The sequence below is a fragment of the Leguminivora glycinivorella genome, chromosome 21 (assembly GCF_023078275.1).
Source record: "Leguminivora glycinivorella isolate SPB_JAAS2020 chromosome 21, LegGlyc_1.1, whole genome shotgun sequence".
Taxonomy (NCBI): Eukaryota; Metazoa; Arthropoda; class Insecta; order Lepidoptera; family Tortricidae; genus Leguminivora; species Leguminivora glycinivorella.
In genome coordinates, this window is record NC_062991.1 from 5006424 (window position 1) to 5015787 (window position 9364).

The window sequence follows — 9364 nt, forward strand, 5'->3', positions numbered from 1 at the left end:
AAAAAAATTTTGATTGTTTTAGGAAATTTTAGGTCAATTGTACTCAGAATCACGAGTACTTTCAATCTCACTGGGAGACAAAAAGTGTCCCAGAATTTCCATACATTTTTGTTACTTTCCTCTTTTGTTACCCTATACAATATGTACGGAAAAAATTTAAAAGTGGAAAATGTCTGCCTTGGGTGATTTCCAATATGACTTTGAACTCCGGTTGCCGTTTAAGAAGTTTAACACTCTTACGGTAGATGTCGCTACGGGTCCCATTGACCTTAGTAGTGGAAAATTTCGCTGGCTTGGTTGAAGTCTTGGTGGCTCAGTTGGCAGAGCGCTGGAATATTGATCCAGAGGCCGTGAGTTCAAATCTCACCCAAGGCATACATTTTCCACTTTTAAATTTATTCTAAGCCTAGTGGCATCGATTGCAGACGTTTCTGCTAATCAGAAGTTAAAATTTAGCATGGTTAGCGCATCGTAACTGGTGAATTTCCAATATGACTTGGAACTCCGGTTGCCGTTTAAGAAGTTTAACACTCTTACGGTAGATGTCGCTACGGGTCCCATTGACCTTAGTAGTGGAAAATTTCGCTGGCTTGGTTGAAGTCTTGGTGGCTCAGTTGGCAGAGCGCTGGAATATTGATCCAGAGGCCGTGAGTTCAAGTCTCACCCAAGGCAGACATTTTCCACTTTTAAATTTATTCTAGCTAGTGGCATCGATTGCAGGCGTTTCTGCTAATCAGAAGTTAAAAAATGTACGGAAAAGATGAAGAAGATTTCAAAAAAGTTAAAGCGCGGAAATTTAAAAAATTATACCTATATTTGCTCGGATTTATCAAATACCTATGCTTTTCAAATTTCAAAATGAGTTCAGACAAAAGTGATGTGGATGTGGATTTAAACTGTAGTAACCTATAACTGCAGTAACCTTTTCTTATAGGAAATTTTGTGTAGATTTTTTCTCGTGGAGATTTTATTTAGCTGTGGGCCACCGTTTACGAGGTATTTACAAACACGGCCCATGAAATCTATTTAAAAATAATTTCCACCTATAATATCTCCTAGCGAAAAATCTTATAGAACCTTTCTTGTAGGAAATATTATGTAGATTAATTCTGTATAACATTATTTTTGGCTGTGAGCCACCGTTTTTGAGTTATCAGCAAAAAGCGGCCCATGTAATTTATTTAAAAATACTTTCCAACTAAAATATTGATTCTAGCGAAAAAACGTATAGAACCTTTCTTGTAGGAAATCTTATGTAGATTTTTTCTCGTGAACATTTTATTTAGCTGTGGGCCACCGTTTACGAGGTATTTACAAAAAACGGCCCATGAAATCTATTTAAAAATACTTTCCAACTAAAATATTGATCCTAGCGAAAAATATTATAGTACCTTTCTTGTCGAAAATATTATGTAGATTAATTCTGTCTAACATTATTTTCGGCTGTGAGCCACCGTTTTTGAGTTATCAACAAAAAACGGCCCAAATATCTATTTAAAAATACTTTCCAACTAAAAAATTGATCCTAGCGAAAAAACTTATATAACTTTTCTTATAGGAAATTTTATGTAGATATTTTCTGTTTAACATAATTTTTTGCTGTGGGCTACCGTTTACGAGGTATTGACGAAAAACGGAGCATGTAATCGATTAAAAAAAACTTTCTTACTAAATTATCCATTTATATATTGATCCTATCGAAAAAACGTACATAACCTTTCTTGTAGGAAATATTATGAAGATTAATTCTGTGTAACATTAGTTTTGGCTGTGAGCCACCGATTTCGAGTTATTAACAAAAAACGGCCCATGAAATCTATTTAAATATACTTTCCAACTAAAATATTGATTCTAGCGAAAAATGTTATAGAACCTTTCTTGTAGGAAATATTATGTAGATAAATTCTGTGTAACATTAGTTTTGGCTGTGAGCCACCGATTTCGAGTTATTAACAAAGAACGGCCCATGTAATCTATTTAAAAATACTTTCTAACTAAAATATTGATTCTAGCGAAAAATGTTATAGAACCTTTCTTGTGGGAAATATTATGTAGATTAATTCTGTATAACATTATTTTTGGCTGTGATCCACCGATTTCGAGTTATCAACAAAAAACTGCCCATGAAATCTATTTAAAAATACTTTCCAACTAAAATATTGATCCTAGCGAAAAATCTTATAGAACCTTTCTTGTAGGAAATTTTTTGTAGATTAATTCTGTCTAACATTATTTTTGGCTGTGAGTCACCGTTTTTGAGTTATCAACAAAAAACGGCCCAAATATCTATTTAAAAATACTTTCCAACTAAAAAATTGACCCTAGCGAAAAAACTTATATAACCTTTCTTATAGAAAATTTTATGTAGATATTTTCTGTTTAACATAATTTTTTGCTGTGGGCCACCGTTTACGAGGTATTGACGAAAAACGGAGCATGTAATCGATTAAAAAAAACTTTCTTACTAAATTATCCATTTATATATTGATCCTATCGAAAAAACGTACATAACCTTTCTTGTAGGAAATTTTATGTAGATATTTTCTGTTTAACATATTTTTTTGCTGCGGGCCACCGTTTACGAGTTATTTACGAAAAACTAAAAAATTGACTTTCAAGATCGAATGGCAGGGTACGGACCCCACCTCATGTCATGGCATTATTTTTCCATGGCTATTTAGACCCTCATCTTTCACTGGTAAAAATGACAGACTGCCTCAAGAACCTTTTTTGGAATTTTTTTTTTTTTACCACTTTGTACCGTTCTGGCACGGTGAAGGACCCGGCCAAATGATCTGGCATAAATACTATGCGACTTCTGAGGAACTCTATTTTCACTTTTTAATAATTCCAGGTTGCCTCAAACACCTTTTTTGGGCCTCAAAAAATTAAATCTTCAAAAATTCATAGCTCGATAAAGCCCCGCTCCCCAGCTGCCAGACTTGCAGACCTGATGTTGGCTATGATCAGAGAAGCATCTGAGCACCTTTCCAGGTTGCCTCAAGGACCTACTCCAAAATCCTGCCAGCTCTTGGACCATAACCCCCGACGCAAAAACGACGGGGTGTTATAAGTTTTGGTCTGTCGGTCTGTCTTCTGTCTGTCTGTTTGTGTGTGTTTCTGTCTGTGGCATCGTAGCTCCCGAACGGATTAACCGATTTCGATTTAGTTTTTTTTTTTTGTTTGAAAGCTGTTAGGTTATTATTATTTGGAGTCTGTCGTGTCCCACTGCTGGGCAAAGGCCTGCCCCTTTCCCCCACTCTTTCCACTTTTGTCTTTTCAAAGCCGTGTCTGGCCACTCCAACAAAAATTAGTTCAGTTTGTTCTAAGAATGTGTGTTGCTAAGAAATTGATAGGTAAAAGAATTTAGTGCCTCCGAACTCCAGGCACTAAATCAACTCAAGTGGCGTACTAGAAGGCCTATGCCCAACAGTGGGCGCTAAAGGCCGATATAATGATGATGAACGTTCTTGCAGTAGATGTTACGCCTAATTCTAGGTAGCTCAATTGGCAGAGCGATGGGCTAGTGATTCAGAATCGTGAGTTCAAGGTTGACCGAGACAGATCATTTTTGCACTTATAAAGTATTTAGTAATTAAGTTGTAGTGTTTAGACTGTTTAGTTGGGCCAAGGTAGCGACCGAATGGGCGCCACAAATTACCAGAGGCCGAGGTAGACCAAAGATGAGATGGCGGAAAGACCTGGACTCATTTTGTGGCGGCTGGCGAGAGCATGCACAGAGCCGTGACGAGTGGCGGAAAACATGCCCAGCAGTGGGACACATTATAGGCTATAAAAAAAAATCAATTTTACCTTACTTTTAGTTAGGTAACTGAAAACATGAACACTACAATATTAGATTTATTTTATCTATTACTAGTGACTCACTAGCCGATTTTACGGATATTCCGCTATCGAAAATTCCCGCAAAACAGAGAACGAAAATTAGATGTTCCAATTAAATATAATTATCTATAAATTATCGAAATATAACTACGGTGATATTCTCATTGATCGCCAGAGTCGAGCTCAAATCGTTACGTTACTGGACGATAATGGCATTCCGTATATGGAGAAAGTTTGTAAGAATGTCCAGTAATATTTATTTATCCATACTAATATTATAAAAGGTTGACTGGAAGAGATCCCTTATAGGGATAAGTTCGCCTTTGTACACCATAACTATACTGTATTTCTATGTCTTAACTTGTCTTATGTACAATAAAGTGTTTACATACATACATACATACATAAATGGGAAAGTGTGTGTGTCTGTTTGTTTGTCCGTCTTTCATGACAAAATGGACCGACGGATTGACGTGACTTTTTAAGTGGAGATAGTTGAAGGGATAGAGAGTGACATAGGCTACTTCTTGTCTCTTTCTAACACCCCACTTCCCTAAAATGGTGGGTGGAATTTTGAGCATTACGAATATTTGGATTTAACGCGAGCGAAGCCGCGGGAAAAAGCTAGTTAATTATAAAATAAATAAATAAATAAATTAAATAGTCCCAAATAGGTACTTCCTAGTCAAAATTGCCGGCAACGCTACGCCAACCCTTCTACTGTTTCGACCATGGGCGGCGATGTTCCCTTAGCACCAGACGACCTGTCCGCTCGTTTACCTTCTGTCCCATTAAATAAATCTCATTTTCTTCTAAGTCGTCAAAAACTCTTGGTATTAGAGATTTCATTTTCGACTCACATGTGCAATGGGAATACTGTTTCGCATAATTTGGAACGCTTAATATCAGTTTATACACCATACCGTTCTCCATATATAACATTTAACTGTTGCTAAGAAAGTAGGTTTAGGTTAGGTTAGAACTGCGACCCCCACACAAAACTGTTACTAAGAAAGTAGGTTTAGGTTAGGTTAGAACTGCGACCCCCAAACAAAACTGTTGCTAAGAAAGTAGGTTTAGGTTAGGTTAGAACTGCGACCCCCACATAAAACTGTTGCTAAGAAAGTAGGTTTAGGTTAGGTTAGAACTGCGACCCCCATACAAAACTGTTGCTAAGAGAGTAGGTTTAGGTTAGGTTAGAACTGCGACCCCCACACAAAACTGTTGCTAAGAAAGTAGGTTTAGGGTAGGTTAGAACTGCGACCCCCACACAAAACTGTTGCTAAGAAAGTAGGTTTAGGTTAGGTTAGAACTGCGACCCCACACAAAACTGTTGCTAAGAAAGTAGGTTTAGGTTAGGTTAGAACTGCGACCCCCATACAAAACTGTTGCTAAGAGAGTAGGTTTAGGTTAGGTTAGAACTGCGACCCCACACAAAACTGTTGCTAAGAAAGTAGGTTTAGGTTAGGTTAGAACTGCGACCCCACACAAAACTGTTGCTAAGAAAGTAGGTTTAGGTTAGGTTAGAACTGCGACCCCACACAAAACTGTTGCTAAGAAAGTAGGTTTAGGTTAGGTTAGAACTGCGACCTCCACACAAAACTGTTGCTAAGAAAGTAGGTTTAGGTTAGGTTAGAACTGCAACCCCCATACAAAACTGTTGCTAAGAGAGTAGGTTTAGGTTAGGTTAGAACTGCGACCCCCACACAAAACTGTTGCTAAGAAAGTAGGTTTAGGTTAGGTTAGAACTGCGACCCGCACACAAAACTGTTGCTAAGAAAGTGGGTTAAGTTAGGTTATTATGCATTTAAAATCTTACACACAGAATGAACATTACGCCTTTTGATGTTAGATTAATTGAAAAATATATGTTATTAATATTGGGTATCCCAAACGTTATAAACATAGATCTTAGATATTATGAACATTACACCTTTTGATGTTAGAATAATCCATTCCATACTAATATTATAAATGCGAAAGTAACTCTGTCTGTCTGTCTGTTACGCTTTCCCGCTTAAACCACGCAACCGATTTTGATGAAATTTGGAACAGACAATCTTTAGACCCTGAGACAGAACATAGGCTACTTTTTATTTCGAAAAAAAGGGATGAAGGGGTTGAAAAAGAGGTTGAAAGTTTGTATGGGATTTCTTAATTTTAAATGATAAAACCATGAAACTTTATATTTTAGCACTTGATAAGAAATCATCCATACTAATCCATACTAATCCATACTAATATTATAAATGCGAAAGTAACTCTGTCTGTCTGTCTGTTACGCTTTCCCGCTTAAACCACGCAACCGATTTTGATGAAATTTGGAACAGACAATCTTTAGACCCTGAGACAGAACATAGGCTACTTTTTATTTCGAAAAAAAGGGATGAAGGGGTTGAAAAAGAGGTTGAAAGTTTGTATGGGATTTCTTAATTTTAAATGATAAAACCATGAAACTTTATATTTTAGCACTTGATAAGAAATCATTAAACATATATTTAAAGTCACATACAGGTCGAACGCGATTAATTAACATTATTTTTACCTTTAAAATAAACATGGTGGGAAATAAACATTAACTAAAAGCGGGTAGATTATATTTATTTGTCTACCCCGAACATTTATATAAATTAATATCGGGTAGTTTTGTGTTGTTTACATCTCCGGTGACATTTTGCTGGGACGTCAGTCTTCCGCGACCACGGCCAGTGCAACCTGGCCGAAACGTTGGGAAAAAAGGTAAAAATAATGTTAATTAATCGCGTTCGACCTGTATGTGACTTTAAATATGTGTACAAAGCGCGAGAACTTAAAGTGTTATATCATTAAACATCTTGATAAGGGATAGGGATAGGGATAGCGATAGGGATAGCGATAGGGAAAGCGATAGGGATAGCGATAGGGATAGCGATAGGGATAGCGATAGCGTTAGCGATAGCGATACGGATACGGATAATATGGGTATCGTTAGAGGGATACGGATAATCGGTCGGCGGTCTCTTACAATCAATGTGCTCTAAGACGATCGTTGTTTGCTTGCTTGAAGATTACGTTTGCGATAAGTATAAGCAAAATGTAAAAAATTGTAAGGGATAATAGAAAAAAGTACTTTTTACCCACCGATCATAGTGTCGAAATACGGGCTATGTGGGATGTTTATAAAGGTTTCCCCAGCGTATATAGAATTACCTACGCTGTGGTCGATGTGTAATATTTCTACAATCATTGCAAGCAAAAGTATTATGTGCAATCGAAATAATCGCAGATAAATATACCTACAGAGAAACCTACGGTCCCTACGGATCCAAATGAAAATCTTAATGAATACTTTTATTACGCGGGCGAAGCCGCGGGTAAAAGCTAGTTGATTAATATATCTTATAAACATTAGGTCTCCCTAACGTTATATACGTTAATCTTTATATACACTGATATTATCCATACTAATATTATAAATGCGAAAGTAACTCTGTCTGTCTGTCTGTTACGCTTTCCCGCTTAAACCACGCAGCCGATTTTGATGAAATTTGGAACAGACAATCTTTAGACCCTGAGACAGAACATAGGCTACTTTTTATTTCGAAAAAAAGGGATGAAGGGGTTGAAAAAGAGGTTGAAAGTTTGTATGGGATTTCTTAATTTTAAAAGATAAAACCATGAAACTTTATATTTTAGCACTTGATAAGAAATCATTAAACATATATTTAAAGTCACATACAAGTCGAACGCGATTAATTAACATTATTTTTACCTTTAAAATAAACATGGTGGGAAATAAACATTAACTAAAAGCGGGTAGATTATATTTATTTGTTTACCCCGAACATTTATATAAATTAATATCGGGTAGTTTTGTGTTGTTTACATCTCTGGTGACATTTTGCTGGGACGTCAGTCTTCCGCGACCACGGCCAGTGCAACCTGGCCGAAACGTTGGGAAAAAAGGTAAAAATAATGTTAATTAATCGCGTTCGACCTGTATGTGACTTTAAATATGTGTACAAAGCGCGAGAACTTAAAGTATTATATCATTAAACATCTTGATAAGGGATAGGGATAGGGGTAGGGATAGGGATAGGGATAGGGGTAGGGGTAGGGGTAGGGATAGCGATAGCGATAGCGATAGGGATAGCGATAGGGATAGCGATAGCGTTAGCGTTAGCGATACGGATACGGATAATATGGGTATCGTTAGAGGGATACGGATAATCGGTCGGCGGTCTCTTACAATCAATGTGCTCTAAGACGATCGTTGTTTGCTTGCTTGAAGATTACGTTTGCGATAAGTATAAGCAAAATGTAAAAAAATGTAAGGGATAATAGAAAAAAGAACTTTTTACCCACCGATCATAGTGTCGAAATACGGGCTATGTGGGATGTTTATAAAGGTTTCCCCAGCGTATATAGTAATACCGTATATATACCTACGCTGTGGTCGATGTGTAATATTTCTACAATCATTGCAAGCAAAAGTATTACGTGCAATCGAAATAATCGCAGATAAATATACCTACAGAGAAACCTACGGTCCCTACGGATCCAAATGAAAATCTTAATGAATACTTTTATTACGCGGGCGAAGCCGCGGGTAAAAGCTAGTAGAGAATAAACATTATCCACTTCGAAATTAGATTATTTGCTATTATCGATTTTGAGCATTATAACCAGTGAACGTTATGCTGAACAAGCTTATACAAAGTGAGCGTATATTTTATAAGTAACGTTCTTATATCTCGTATTACTTACCCTTTGGAACTAGTGTTGTGGTCATTAGCGTATCGAATTACCGTAATTTTAGTGCTGGGAATTAATTTTCGGGAATTTAATTATCGTTTGGGAAATAATAAATAGGCGTCGTTAGAAGATACCGTAAAACAGGAACTGTTTGGACCAGGAAGTTATTTTATTCTTGCAAACCATGTAAGTTAATTAGTAATGCGACAGACAGACAGGCAGACAGATAGATACACAGACAGACAGACAAAGTCCCACCATATGGGTTCCTTTTGTACCTTTTTGGTAAGGAACCCTAAAAAAGGCACTAAATTACTCGATGGGGATACGACGTTTCATAACAGAGTTCCTATGACCGCCTTTCTGCTCCATTATCAGATCAGCTCCATGATACCATAATATTGCATAATATTGCACATATGTGTGCAAAATTTCAGCTCAATCGTAAACCGGAAAATGGGTCCAATTTAGCTTCTACGTTTTGATGCATACTAACACACTAACAAAGAAAGTTGAATAAAAGCTTGTAAAAATATACACGTAATGAATACTTACAAACTCATCATACGATCCATCAAAATCAATAAACCGAACAATAGAAAATTAAACAAAAATCCCCAAAAACTGGGAATTACGCAACCCATATCGATTTACGGATTCAAACCCGCGACCCCACTCACTAATCGCCATACAATGATCATAATACACGGACCCCCAAAATCTATTTATTGCACGTCATAAAAATAGCTCATGTAAAAAACAGTCCAAGTTCTTAGAAACATAA

General features: G+C 36.7%; 1 non-coding gene across 1 annotated transcript; it reads left to right on the forward strand.

Annotated features, from left to right (window-relative positions):
• Window positions 1-302: 302 nt before the first annotated feature.
• On the forward strand, window positions 303-375 carry Trnan-auu. The gene has a single exon. It is a non-coding gene; the product is annotated as a tRNA-Asn (tRNA).
• The last annotated feature ends 8989 nt before the right edge of the window (window positions 376-9364 follow it).